The following is a 14,002-nucleotide window of genomic DNA, read 5'->3' as shown; positions in this document are numbered from 1 at the left end:
TTTGTGAAACGTTTAGGTTAATGTTAGTCAGGGCCATTCTTTTGTAGGGACTTTTGAAAGTCAGATTGCGTTGCGCTAAAAATATTGTATGTCAGTTTAAGGACAGTCCTGTACAATTTTTCAAAGGGGACGTTTCAAGAGCAATGGGAAAGGGGGTGGTCTGGATGGAAGGAAGGATGTTGGGTGGTGACGAATGAGTTCTAGGACAAGACTAGACATCAGCGCACGCTCCGCTGGAGACTGCAAAATTCATTCTGGAAAAATTTCCCAAGCTGTGACAAAGCCATGTCTCCGCATTATCGTTTCTTCCAAGAGTGCTAGTTTCGCAGGAGAACCTCTATGAAATTTGGAAGCTAGGAGACGAGGTATTGTCGGAAGTAAAGCTGGTCGTAGGTAGCGAACACTTGTTCGAGACAGGCAAAGGTTATGGGATCGAACATCGTCCGGCACATAGTTTTAGTCTGCGAGGAAGATTCCTACCAGCGCAGACTCCAATGAAGAGTGAAAATTTCATTCTGGAATACAGACATTGTTCTTGGTTCAGTAGGTACGTTACTAACTATCTTTTGAAGCTGGAGATGTTATTCAGTTCTGTGATATAATGAGGTAAATGTGTTGGATCGTCATTGAGAGATAATTACATATGGACATGCGAATGTACAGGCATGGAGGAAACGAACTTGACGTTAAATATTGGAAGATGGTCTCCATTGAATCGTCAACACATTTCAGCTATGTCCACTGGAATAACGCGAATGAATTGATAGACCGATTATTATTGCTTCATCAAAAGTGGCATGCAATAATTCACAGGATAATGAAATAATATCTGTTGGAGGAATTTCGGGAAGCAGTGATTATTACCTGAAGTTTATGATGGCCGTGGGAAATGAAGACTCAACTAAACTCAGTTAGTTAAAAACTCAGCCATAAAAGGTTCTATTCGCAAATTCGAAAGATCTGGAAACTGTTCACGAAATTATTACGGGGAATTTGTCATATGGAACAGTACGCTTCGAAGCTTTAGAACAGGAAGCGAGAGATCGTATTCGATTTCAGAGTAGGACTGAAGACTTGCTATCTGATTGAAAGCATACGGACACCTGTTAGTGGACATTAATATAGACTCTGTCAACCCTTCAGGTTAATGATGGCTTAACTATGCTGGCGAGACTTAGAATGATATGCCTGAATATCTGTGGAGGAATGACGGCCCATTCTTCCTCAAGAGCCGAGATCAGAGAGAGTAGTGACGTTGGATGCTAATGTCTGGAGCAAAATCGACGTTCTCATACCAAAGCTGTTCCGTTTAGTTAATGTCGGTGCTCTTGATAGGCTAGTTCATTTCAGGAATGTTAATGTACATGTACTGTTGCCTTACAGGCGCAGCTTTATGACAAGGTGTATTGTTATGCTGATACAACCATCATCCCTGAACTGTTTTCTACTGTACGCAGAACACAGTCCCGTAAAATATGTTTCAATATTTCATCATTAACCGTTTTCCGAAGCGCAATAAGGGGATTATAACCTAACCATGAGAAACCCTCCCATACGTAACACCATCTCCTCTACTTCACTGCTGGCACAACAGACGATGGATGGCACATCGGCTTGCCGCAGGGTATAGTGTATAACTCTAAAGCACACGTTCTCAGTCATCCGCTGTTGAGTGGCCCCACTATTTATACAACTTCCAGTATCACTTAGCTCTTACTATAGAAATGTGTGGATTATGAGGAGTTACTCGACCATTTTACGCCATTCTTTTGAAGTCCCTACACACAGCTATTGTGCCAGCTGAACTACTGGTAGCGCTTTGAAACCGACGCGCGACTTCTCCCACTGAGTTCATGCGACTTAACACAACCACCCTCCGCAATGCTTGACGGTCCCTAGTCATCACTGCATAAGGTTTTACCTGGTCTTTGTTTGGCTGTGGTTGTTCCTTCACGTTTCCATTTCACAATTACATCGCTGACAACCGACTTGGCGGCTTTGGGAGATTTGAAATGTCCCTGATGGATCTGTTAATTATGTGATATCAAATGACTAGTCCAGCCGGCCGTGGTGGCCGAGCGGTTCTAGGCGCTTCAGTCTGGAACCGCGCGACCGCTACGGTCGCAGGTTCGAATCCTGCCTCGGGCATGGATGTGTGTGATGTCCTTAGCTTAGTTAGGTTTAAGTAGTTCTAAGTTCTAGGGGACTGATGACCTCAGAAGACAAGTCCGACAGTGCTCAGAGCCATTTGAACCATTTGACTAGTCCAAAGCCGGCCGAAGTGGCCGTGCGGTTAAAGGCGCTGCAGTCTGGAACCGCAAGACCGCTACGGTCGCAGGTTCGAATCCTGCCTCGGGCATGGATGTTTGTGATGTCCTTAGGTTAGTTAGGTTTAACTAGTTCTAAGTTCTAGGGGACTAATGACCTCAGCAGTTGAGTCCCATAGTGCTCAGAGCCATTTGAACCACTAGTCCAAATTCAAAATCAGTGAACTCTCCTGACGACCATTGCTCACAGCCTACTTTTATGCTGGCGGGTTCTATATCTACATCTACCTGGATACTTTGCAAATCACATTTAAGTGCCTGGCAGAGGGTTCATCGAACCAACTTCACAATTCTCTATTATTTCAATCTCGTATAGCGCGTGAAAAGAATGAACACCTATATCTTTCCGTACGAGCTCTGATTTCCCTTGTTTTATCGTGGTGATCGTTCCTCCCTATGTAGGTCGGTGTCAACAAAATATTATCGCATTCTGAGGAGAAAGTTGGTGACTGGAATTTCGTGAGAAGATTCTGTCGCTACGAAAAACGCCTTTCTGATGTCCAGCCCAAATCCTGTATTATTTATCTGACACTCTCTCCCATATTTCGTGAGAATACCAAACGTGCTGCCTTTCTTTGTACTTTTTCAATGTACTCCGTCAGTCGTATCTAGTAAAGATCTCACACCGCGCAGCAGTGTTCTAAAAGAGGACGGACAAGCGTATTGTAGGCTGTCTCCTTAGAAGGTCTGTTACATTTTCTAAGTGTCCTGCCAATAAAACGCAGTCTTTGGTTAGCCTTCCCCACAACATTTTCTATGTGTTCCTTCCAATTTAAGTTGTTCCTTATTTTAATACCTATGTATTTAGTTGAATTTACGGCTTTTAGATTAGATTGATTTATCGTGTAACCGAAGTTTAACGAGTTCCTTTTAGCACTCATGTGGTAGACCTCACACTTTTCGTTATTTAGGGTCAACTGCCACTTTTCGCACCATTCAGGTATCTTTTCTAAATCGTTTTGCAGTTTTTTTTTTTAATCTTCTGATGACTTTATTAGTCGATAAACGACAGCGTCATCTGCAAACAACCGAAGACGGCTGCTCGGATTGTCTCCTAAATCGTTTATATAGATAAGGAACAGCAAAGGGCCTATAACACTACCTTGGGGAACGCCAGAAATCACTTCTGATTTACTCGATGACTTTCCGTCAGTTACTACGAGCTGTGACTTCTCTGACAGGAAATCAAAAATCCAGTCACATAATTGAGACGATATTCCATAAGCACGCAATTTCACTACGAGTCGCTTGTGTGGTACAGCGTCAAAAGCCTTCCGGAAATCCAGGAATACGGAATCGATCTGAAATCCCTTGCCAATGGCACTCAGCACTTCATGTGAATAAAGAGCAAGTTGTGTTTCACACGAACGATGTTTTCTAAATCCATGGTGACTGTGTGGCGATAGGCCGTTTCCTTTGAGGTAATTCATAATGTTTGAACACAATATATGTCCCAAAATCCTGCTGCATATCGACGTTAACGATATGGGCCTGTAATTTAGTGGATTACTGCAACTACCTTTCTTGAATATTGGTGTGACCCGTGCTACTTTCCAGTCTTTGGGTACGGATCTTTCGTCGAGCGACCGGTTGTACATGATCGTTAAGTCAGGAGCTAATGCATCAGCATACTCAGAACGGAACCTAAGTGGTATACAGTCTGGACCAGAAGACTTGCTTTTGTTAAGTGATTTCAGTTGCTTCACTACTCCGAGGATATTTACTTCTACGTTACTCTTGTTGGCAGCTGTTCTCGATTCGAATTCTGGAATATTTACTTAGTCTTCTTTTGCGAAGGCATTTCGGAAGGCTGTGTTTAGTAACTCTGCTTTGGGATCGCTGTCTTCGATAGTGTCTCCCTCGCTATCGCGCAGAGTAGGCATTGATTGTATCTTGCCACTAACATACTTCACATACGACCAAAATCTCTTTGAATTTTCTGCCAGGTTGCGAGACAAAGTTTCGTTGTGGAAACTGTTATAAGCATCTCGCATTGAAGTCCGCGCTAAATTTCGATCTTCTGTAAAAGAACGCCATTCATGGGGATTTTGCGCACGTTTAAATTTGACGTGTTTGTTTCGTTGTTTCTGCAACAGTGTTCTGACCCGTTTTGTGTACCAAGGAGATACAGGAGATTGCGCCTCTCATGACGTACAGTGATCAGCTTCATACATAGTGATGTCCGTATACTTTTGATCAGATAGTGCATAGGCAGAGTTCAAGAGCCGGCAGTACGAACCCGTTGCCTAAGTTAAATGTCTACATCTACATCTACATCTACATGACTACTCTGCAATTCACATTTAAGTGCTTGGCAGAGGGTTCATCGAACCACAATCATACTATCTCTCTACCATTCCACTCCCGAACAGCGCGCGGGAAAAACGAACACCTAAATCTTTCTGTTCGAGCTCTGATTTCTCTTATTTTATTTTGATGATCATTCCTACCTATGTAGGTTGGGCTCAACAAAATATTTTCGCATTCGAAAGAGAAAGTTGGTGACTGAAATTTCGTAAACAGATTTCGCCGCGACGATAAACGTCTTTGTTTTAATGACTTCCATCCCAACTCGCGTATCATATCTGCCACACTCTCTCCCCTATTACGTGAGAACACAAAACGAGCTGCCCTTTTTTGCACCCTTTCGATGTCCTCCGTCAATCCCACCTGGTAAGGATCCCACACCGCGCAGCAATATTCTAACAGAGGATGAACGAGTGTAGTGTAAGCTGTCTCTTTAGTGGACTTGTTGCATCTTCTAAGTGTCCTGCCAATGAAACGCAACCTTTGGCTCGCCTTCCCCACAATATTATCTATGTGGTCTTTCCAACTGAGCCGGCCCAAGTGGCCGTGCGGTTAACGGCGCTGCAGTCTGGAACCGCAAGACCGCTACGGTCGCAGGTTCGAATCCTGCCTCAGGCATGGATGTGTGTGATGTCCTTAGGTTAGTTAGGTTTAACCAGTTCTAAGTTCTAGGGGACTAATGACCTCAGCAGTTGAGTCCCATAGTGCTCAGAGCCATTTGAACCATTTTTTTCCAACTGAAGTTGTTCGTAATTTAAACACCCAGGTACTTAGTTGAATTGACAGCCTTGAGAATTGTACTATTTATCGAGTAATCGAATTCCAACGGATTTCTTTTGGAACTCATGTGGATCACCTCACACTTTTCGTTATTTAGCGTCAACTGCCACCTGCCACACCATACAGCAATCTTTTCTAAATCGCTTTGCAACTGATACTGGTCTTCGGATGACCTTACTAGACGGTAAATTACAGCATCATGTGCGAACAACCTAAGAGAACTGCTCAGATTGTCATCCAGGTCATTTATATAGATCAGGAACAGCAGAGGTCCCAGGACGCTTCCCTGGGGAACACCTGATATCACTTCAGTTTTACTCGATGATTTGCCATCTATTACTACGAACTGCGACCTTCCTGACAGGAAATCACGAATCCAGTCGCACAACTGAGACGATACCCCATAGGCCCGCAGCTTCATTAGAAGTCGTTTGTGAGGAACGGTGTCAAAAGCTTTCCGGAAATCTAGAAATACGGAATCAACTTGAGATCCCCTGTCGATAGCGGCCATTACTTCGTGCGAATAAAGAGCTAGCTGCGTTGCACAAGAACGATGTTTTCTGAACCATGCTGATTACGTATCAATAGATCGTTCCCTTCGAGGTGATTCATAATGTTTGAATACAGTATATGCTCCAAAACCCTATTGCAAACCGACGTCAATGATATAGGTCTGTAGTTAGATGGATTAGTCCTACTACCCTTCTTAAACACTGGTGCGTCCTGCGCAATTTTCCAATCTGTAGGTACAGATCTTTCGGTGAGCGAGCGGTTGTATATGATTGCTAAGTAGGGAGCTATTGTATCAGCGTAATCTGAAAGGAACCTAATCGGTATACAATCTGGACCTGAAGACTTGCCCGTATCAAGCGATTTGAATTGCTTCGCAACCCCTAAGGTATCTACTTCTAAGAAACTCATGCTAGCAGCTGTTCGTGTTTCAAATTCTGGAATATTCCATTCGTCTTCCCCTGTGTCTTTGAGAGGTTAGCAGGTGCACGTTGGCTTAGTCTAAAGTACAGTCGGACGTCGTGTGCGTGTGTTGTCTTGCCGAAGTACGTCAGCTGAGCTGTATATCCGCCTACCTGTCTGAATTTGGACGTTGAAAAGTTGCCGATATTAGGTAACTGTAACTATTGTATATGTCCGTTTCTTACATGAAATCCTTGCAGCGTCCCTTTGCAAATAAGACGAGGCTTTCTTTCCAGGGCATTATAAGAACGCGTTATTTCAATGCCATTTAAACTGTTTAAAAAGCACATTAAGTAAAAAACATCTTTTCTCTTTTTCAAAGTGACGGGAATATCAGGTTGTCCACTGCCGAAAAATATGGAGAAAAATTTTTGCATTGTAACTGATGATTGACTTTGGGGCCGAAGCTAACGTGAGACTGCTAATAAAATGTTATTTTCAATATCTGCTTATTGCAAGAAAAATGTTGTGGGAATTGCGAAGAGATAGTGACTATTATTGTTATGAGAGAAATGAAAGTTGAATGAGAATTGGCTTAATCAGATGTAGATCTCATTCTACTGGTAAATACAAACACACTTTGTATTTTGCTTCGTTTAAAAACGTTGGCAAGATCCTGCAGCGTAACTGAGGATGAGTGCTTAGTATAAGCCAGATTAACACTACTTTGAAAATTATAGTTCAGCCTGGAATGTAGAATACCATGAACCTTTTATTCATTTCTCTGCATTCTAATGAAACTATGACCTGTATTTTATATAGTCGAACATTTTAGTCCAATATCCTCATGGCAAGACCATTTAGCTTCAAATAACATCATTAGTTGAAGAAGCATGAGAAATTCAAGCTGCCATCGCTACTGAGATGCATCAAATGGTTCAAATGGCTCTGAGCACTATGGGACTTAACATCTGAGGTCATCAGTCCCATAGAACTTAGAACTACTTAAACCTAACTAACTTAAGGACATCACACACATCCATGCCCGACGCAGGATTCGAACCTGTGGCCGTAGCGGTCGCTCGGTTCCATACTGTAGCGCCTAGAACCGCTCGACCACACCGGCCGGCTGAGCCGCATCTTCCTGCTATACAGGATATGTCCAAGAACATCTGTTTTCACAAAGGGTTTTGACGATTTTCACCAAACAGACTTAGGAGACGATGATTCCTTATTACACATGGAATTCTGACTGTAAATGTTTATCGGCAGTGATCAATGTTTACTCCTTAAAACACATGGGTTGCTACTACGAATTATAAACGTGGTACAGTAGAAGCAGATGTACTTAAAAATGTATACACCGAAAAATGACGAATATCATCATATTTACAAAGGCTGATGTAGGAAAGGAATTTTGCAATGTTAGTTTAAAAAAATAATGCAATATATCAAAGTTAATCATTACTGCACTTTTTCAAATATGGTAGCTCCCATGGTTGATCGCCCCAACAAAACTATTAAGTAAATACTATTCAAAGTTCCTAAAATGCATTAATATTGTACAAAGATTGGTACGAGAATAAAGTCGCACAGAACACAGGACAATAAAAATAAAACCACCTGGTGTAAAGAATAATAGCCCTTAATCTTCTGCGCATAAAAAAACCAAAATTACTGAATCTCATCTACTTAAATTAAAAGCAGGAGATTTCGTTGGAGATGTCGAATAGAAGACTGTTTTGGAAAAAATTATATTGCAAACTGGTCTACTCAAATATTCAGCTTCTGTAAAGTCAAAAATTTGTAAAGTCAAAGAAAGCAATCTGAGATCATATCTACTTGAAGATTACTATTCTCAGCCTGCAGAAGAAGCTTTCTATGCAGCAGCTCTCGAGAAAGTGAAATATCCATCAATCTGTGTTGCTGAGAAAATTGTTCGTAACAAAAATTACAAAGCTTTGGTAACTCAACAATGATTATAAGAACTGGATTCCTTTGCAAAAGTTTGAGGTAATGAAGGCTTGAGGTAACGAAGACACCCATTTAACATGTTATGTGCACACACACCCTTTGTGTGTGTGTGTGTGTGTGTGTGTGTGTGTGTGTGTGTGTGCGCGCGTGTGTGTATATATGTGTGTTTCTGACGATGCCTTGTGGGTTCGGCGAATGCTAAGAAAGCAACCCGCCTTTCTCCTGCCAGCGAACGAGGTGGCGCGGTGCTGAGTATGATAGACTCGCATTCGGGAGGACGACTGTTCAAATCCCCCCGTCGGGCAATCCGGATTTACGTTTTCCGTGATTTCCCTAAACCACTCTAAGAAAATGGTAGGATTTTTTTCTCGAAAAAGACATAGCTGATTTCCTTCCTCATCCTTTCGTAATCCGAGCTTGTGCTCCGTCTCTAATGACCGCGCTGTTGATGGGACATTAAACTATCATCTACGCTCCTTCCTGTCCTGCCACAGCCCTACTCCTGGAAGTAGGCAACCCGGAGTCATAGCTCCTACTGCCTATTCTATACAAATACCCGCTATGATTTTTTTTTTTTTTTTTTGCCATGAATAAACTCTAGCTTTGCTTTTCCTCTACTCTTATGTTATAGTCCGACTTTCTGTATCATAAGTAGATTTAATAATGTCATTTATCACCGTTCGGTACAATTCTAATCAAAGTGACGTTCAGCTGATGTTCTCCCCACCTCCATTTGACCGTGACAGTACCGTACATTCCCTTGTGTTCCGTTGACTTTCACCGTGATTCGACTTTAAGGTCCTGTAAGTGATGCACTGTGGAAGTTGGAGAACACAAAGAAAGTATGCCCGTATGACAATACACAAATGCAACGCTGCCCTTGTAGCACGTTTTCGTGAACCGGAAAGAAAGATTTCAAATTTAACCATGACTTGAAATGAACGAGTAGCTAGTCTGGGATACTTCGAGTTTCACGGTATGGGCGTTCGGGTCACCAAAGCGTTTTCTAAGAATTTCCAAGAGACGTCACAGCTATCTGTGGAAACGCTGAACAACGTCAGGTGTCTCTATGTTACGCCTGTACACGATCGGGGGAACTGATTCATCGCTCAACAAAAGCGTGAATGTGCTCAAAATACGATAGATATTTGCATACATAGCTTTTTTTAATGAACTTCAATTTAAATGATAGATATTTCCTTTAGATTCTAGAGAACAGAAGAGACAGCATCAGTTATAATGGGTATCGTAAGTTACATATTCGTTAAGGTTGCAGCGCACAAATGAGAATGCGATCTCGTCAAGTACCTAATACTATGCAACTATGCGGTTAGGGAGAAAGAGATCGAAAATTACAGTAACCATATTAGTTGTTGAACCCTAGTTGGAACGTCCCGCATATGTGCCGGGTTCTTTTGTATCGTATAATAAAATTATGACTTTTTAAATGCAACTTGGGGAAATTTTTTTTTTGTTATGTATCATCCAGCCTAGTCGTGGAAAGTTTAAGTACTCTGTAGTCACTCTATCCTTGTGCGTTTTGAATGCTATGAGAGCAACTTTAAACATTTTATTAACGGTCGTAAGATGGCGTTATTGACATATTTCATCACTGTAGATATTTTCTATATTTAAACCAATGAACTGGCGGAGTAGTTTGTCTATAGTTAGTGTTTAAGCAAACTGTGTTGTGAAAAAAAGGACATTTCACGTGATGTTTTTCTCGTATGAATTTACGATTTTTGTAAACAGAAAATCATTTACCTTCAGAAACAAGCTCTTAGAATTGGTTTGTGGAGTTTCGTCTTGATCGTGCTTCCGTCAGCCTGATCGTCGATGGAATTCGGTTGCTGTTTCAAAAAACATCGATTCTCTGTGTATACTACGACTCGAGAGGACTGGCCATTGACTTGTCGTGAGACAGAGGCATCTTCATTTAAGTAAAGGGCTGCAGTGCATTCAAAATAAAACGAATATTTAACGGTGCAAAAGGACCTGTTCCCGACAGATTCCACAAAGGTCTAGCAAATTTCAGTAATAGCTCATGTGAACTGGTTTAACGAAATGATAAAACAATACGACTGAGATAATGAAAACCCCGTGTACAATACAGTAACAGAGGACATTACATAAATGTAATCGTACCAGCGTGAAACTAAGTAGCAGTTAACCAGTAATTCTCCGATTCCATAGAACTCTCATGTGTAAAACGGCTTCAAATTTCTGATTACTTTACAAATAAGTTAATGCGTTAAATATTCGACATAATGCACAAAAGTGAGAAAAAGTTTAGAAAACGTTTGAGATTATGTTTAAAGTTTATACTGGATAATTTGCGTTTCCGTTTGAGCATCTATATGTACATCTACATCTACGTGACTACTCTGCAATTCACACCAAAGTCTTAAAAATGTCTCTACCGTTCCCCTCTCTAGCAGCACACGGGAAAAATGAACCCTTAAAACTTTCTCTACGAGGTCAGATGTCTCTTACTGTATTACAATGATCATTTCTCCCTATGTAGGCTGTCAACGATAAAATATTTTCGCATTCAGGGGAGAAAATTGGCAACTGAAAATCTAGTTTTTCATGAATCGCAAATTTTATGACATCATATCTTCTGAACTACGTATGGTACAGTGATATAAATTTGCAGGCACATTCAGTGGTATATTCGGATTATGCCTGCAAACTGAATTGTAAATATAGTTGGTAGCAAACAAGTAATGCTTAAAACGCCATGTCCGATTCAGTTTTAATGCATAAACAGCGAAAATGTATTAAGCGATAAACTTTTGTTCGTTTCATTTTGTGGGTGTGCCAGCAATAAAGAGTTTCGTAACGGAGTGAAATTCTGTGTAAAGTTTATCCAAGTCACTAAATGCTCTCATTCATAGATTCTGGATGAATATAGGCTGGGTATTCGCGCACTTTGAGTTACGATGCTTCAAGGTTGAAAAAATGGTTCAATGGCTCTAAGCACTATGGGACTTAACATCCCCTAGACTTAGAACTACTTAAACCAAACTAACTTAAGGACATCACACACATCCATTCCCGAGGCAGGATTGTAACCTGCGACCGTAGAGGCAGTGCCGTTCTGGACTGAAGCGCCAAGAACCGCTCGGCCTCAGCGGCCGGCGATGCTTCAAGAAATATACATAGTTTGTAACTTTGATACCTGTCTTTCTGTGCGAAACCTTTAACATAAGATTATCCCTCTTAATGAGTAGATTGTGATGCCATTTTAAATTTTTAAAATCGGTTAATAATTATATGAAAATTGAAAATCAAGTTATTGTTGTCCTTGGAAGCGGCTAGATAGGCAACCTCTAATGGTTGCCATGAACCGGGTAGCCATATACTAACGGAGATTGTTTGGATGTTCCGAAATGAATCTACACAAAAAAAGCAGTTCGTTCGGGAAACTCGATCAAAAAATGATTGATTGTTTCTTTGCTTACAATGGACATGTCGCTACCATTTCTTCGAACCGTCAGAGAACAGCTTTGGTGGATAGTGGAAACCAATTTTCTTCCCGTAAGTCATAGATTAAGAAAAACTAACGAAAATACCATATCGTTCTGCACAGTAAAAATGCCAGTTATCAGACAGTGCATTACACAATCGATCATTTACGGAGTATAACATCGAACTAATGCCTCATTTTTCGTATTCACGAAATACATCGCATGACGACTTCTTTTTTTCCCTTATGCAAAACAAACCAATCATGAGCAGCAGGTTTCATCACCTCAAGAAACTGATGAGTCCCTGTAAACCCATATTTTTGAGGAATCAGCAGTGGAGTTGAAAAGCATTTCCGCAATTGGCTTGCAAGCACGGTGAACATCAAAAAGAAAAAGTGTTGTACCGAAAAGTGTTTCCTTTCATTGTTTTTGCAGAAATTAAAAAATGCGGCCCGTACATTATCTCATGCGCGTTTTTCCATTAAGACGATTACACTATCGTGTCGGGAATTAGTGTAGTGATGTGACTTGTAACAGTAAGTAAGGGAGTAAAGTCATTCCTTGTAATTCGGTTGCCACACTGGGATATCGTCTTATCGTTGTCTGCGAAGTGTTTACGACATCTCCGAAACGTTGAACCGACACCAACGCGTTGTTCACCAGGTACATCGTAAGCCAAGAAACTAAAGTATAATTATGCGGTAATGCATCGCCATTCTTCACGAACAACCCTTTGAAAAGAGGCTATCTGCTGCAGATTTACTTGTATACAGTCTAAAATTATAACGAAATCTGTAACTAAATTTTCCGTCGGTCATAGACAGAATAAAACAATCATATTAAATAGAAATCACTTTCCTGATATTCTGCAAATATTATTTATTTTATCACGAACAACCTATCGGCTTCTTAGATCATCGTTCGTGCTCAAGAAAACATTATTTCTCAGAACTTCAGGGAAGTGTCTACTTTTTAATATTAATGGTAAGTCATTGTTACGCACCTACGTTAACCGTTATTGTCAACATTGTACATGTAAAAGATTGAAATGAAAAGACTAACCTTAACAGTGACAGTACGGCAGGCTACTCTTAGCAAGAACAAATTACAAGCGTGTCACTGTATAAAACGTGTTTTACATCAACGTTTAAAACGAAACACAGTGGTTGTCGTGTGTTTGGCGCAGCGCTGAACGAAATGTAAGTACATTGCACTCTTAGTCACTAGTATTTATCTCTTGTACATAATTTTTAAATGCAGTTCGTGATGAAGGCAAGGGTCCCGAGTTCGAGTCTCGGTCCGGTACACAGTTTTAATTTGTGAGGCAGTTTCAGTTTGTAAATAGTACCTTAAGGTTTCAGATAACTGACTCTGGCTATTACACATCTTCGTAACAGTACAGAATTTCGTAGCTCATTGAATCAAATGTATCTTCACAGTATTATTAAAATCAGCGATATGCGGTACACTGCTGTCTTTAATGATGAAAATCACGTTCAGTTAAAAAAAAACATTTGGGCGTCAGCTTCGTCACTTGTTCGCGTGTAATATCTGCACTGACTGATAATCTACCAGGAGAGCTTTGATTCGATTTCCAGACTGTGCTGCGACGTGGCCAACGCACGCTAGCGGCTTGTATGGTTGAGGTTTCACAAAAACTGTTGATGACAGCTCACGTAACGTGGTTACCGAGCAGACAAGCTGTGGGCTATTTACCTTTGGGCGTGACGGGCAGAGCCGGTGGAGTGATGTGTGGGAGCGACGGGACGGTCCTCAGAAGCGGGCGGAGCGGTCACAGTGCGACGCGAGTGCCACCGTGTGGCCACTGCCGGCATTTATATAGGTCCAGCAGCTTCGGCCGCGGGCCTATTTCGAAGCCTCCCCTTCACTGCGGACGCCACCCGCTCCTCCTCCCGGCTGGCTCTCGGTACCGTGAGTTTTCTTGACCCCCACTCCGGCATCATCGGTGGAGATAACCCCGGGTACTCAGGAAACGCTCCTGGAGGCAATGTATGCGGCTGCGACAAGCGACGCCCGGTTATTCCAGCGCGGCCGACCTTCACGGCTACCTGCCGACTCGGACTGTCTGCTTCCGTTGCGCCTTACCGTCTCTTGCTCATTCAGTCGCTCTTTGGTTCACTACGATTCCCAAGTAGGCGAACGTCCACGCCATTCCATACTGACCTCTATCCTGCACACTCTCTTTCTACATTTAAATCTACATCTACATAC

The 14,002-nt window shown here is 41.7% G+C and overlaps 1 protein-coding gene across 1 annotated transcript in view; it reads right to left on the bottom strand.

Annotated features, from left to right (window-relative positions):
• The window catches only part of LOC126416391 (juvenile hormone acid O-methyltransferase-like), a 42,461-nt gene extending 28,899 nt beyond the window's left edge, over window positions 1-13,562 (bottom strand). Inside the window, exon 1 of the mRNA XM_050084080.1 lies at window positions 13,487-13,562. The gene's annotated coding sequence lies outside the window, so the exon portion shown is untranslated. The remainder of the gene's footprint in view (window positions 1-13,486) is intronic.
• Window positions 13,563-14,002: the final 440 nt, after the last annotated feature.

The sequence above is a fragment of the Schistocerca serialis genome, chromosome 8 (assembly GCF_023864345.2).
Source record: "Schistocerca serialis cubense isolate TAMUIC-IGC-003099 chromosome 8, iqSchSeri2.2, whole genome shotgun sequence".
Classification (NCBI taxonomy): domain Eukaryota; kingdom Metazoa; phylum Arthropoda; class Insecta; order Orthoptera; family Acrididae; genus Schistocerca; species Schistocerca serialis.
This window is presented reverse-complemented; position numbering and strand designations above follow the sequence as displayed.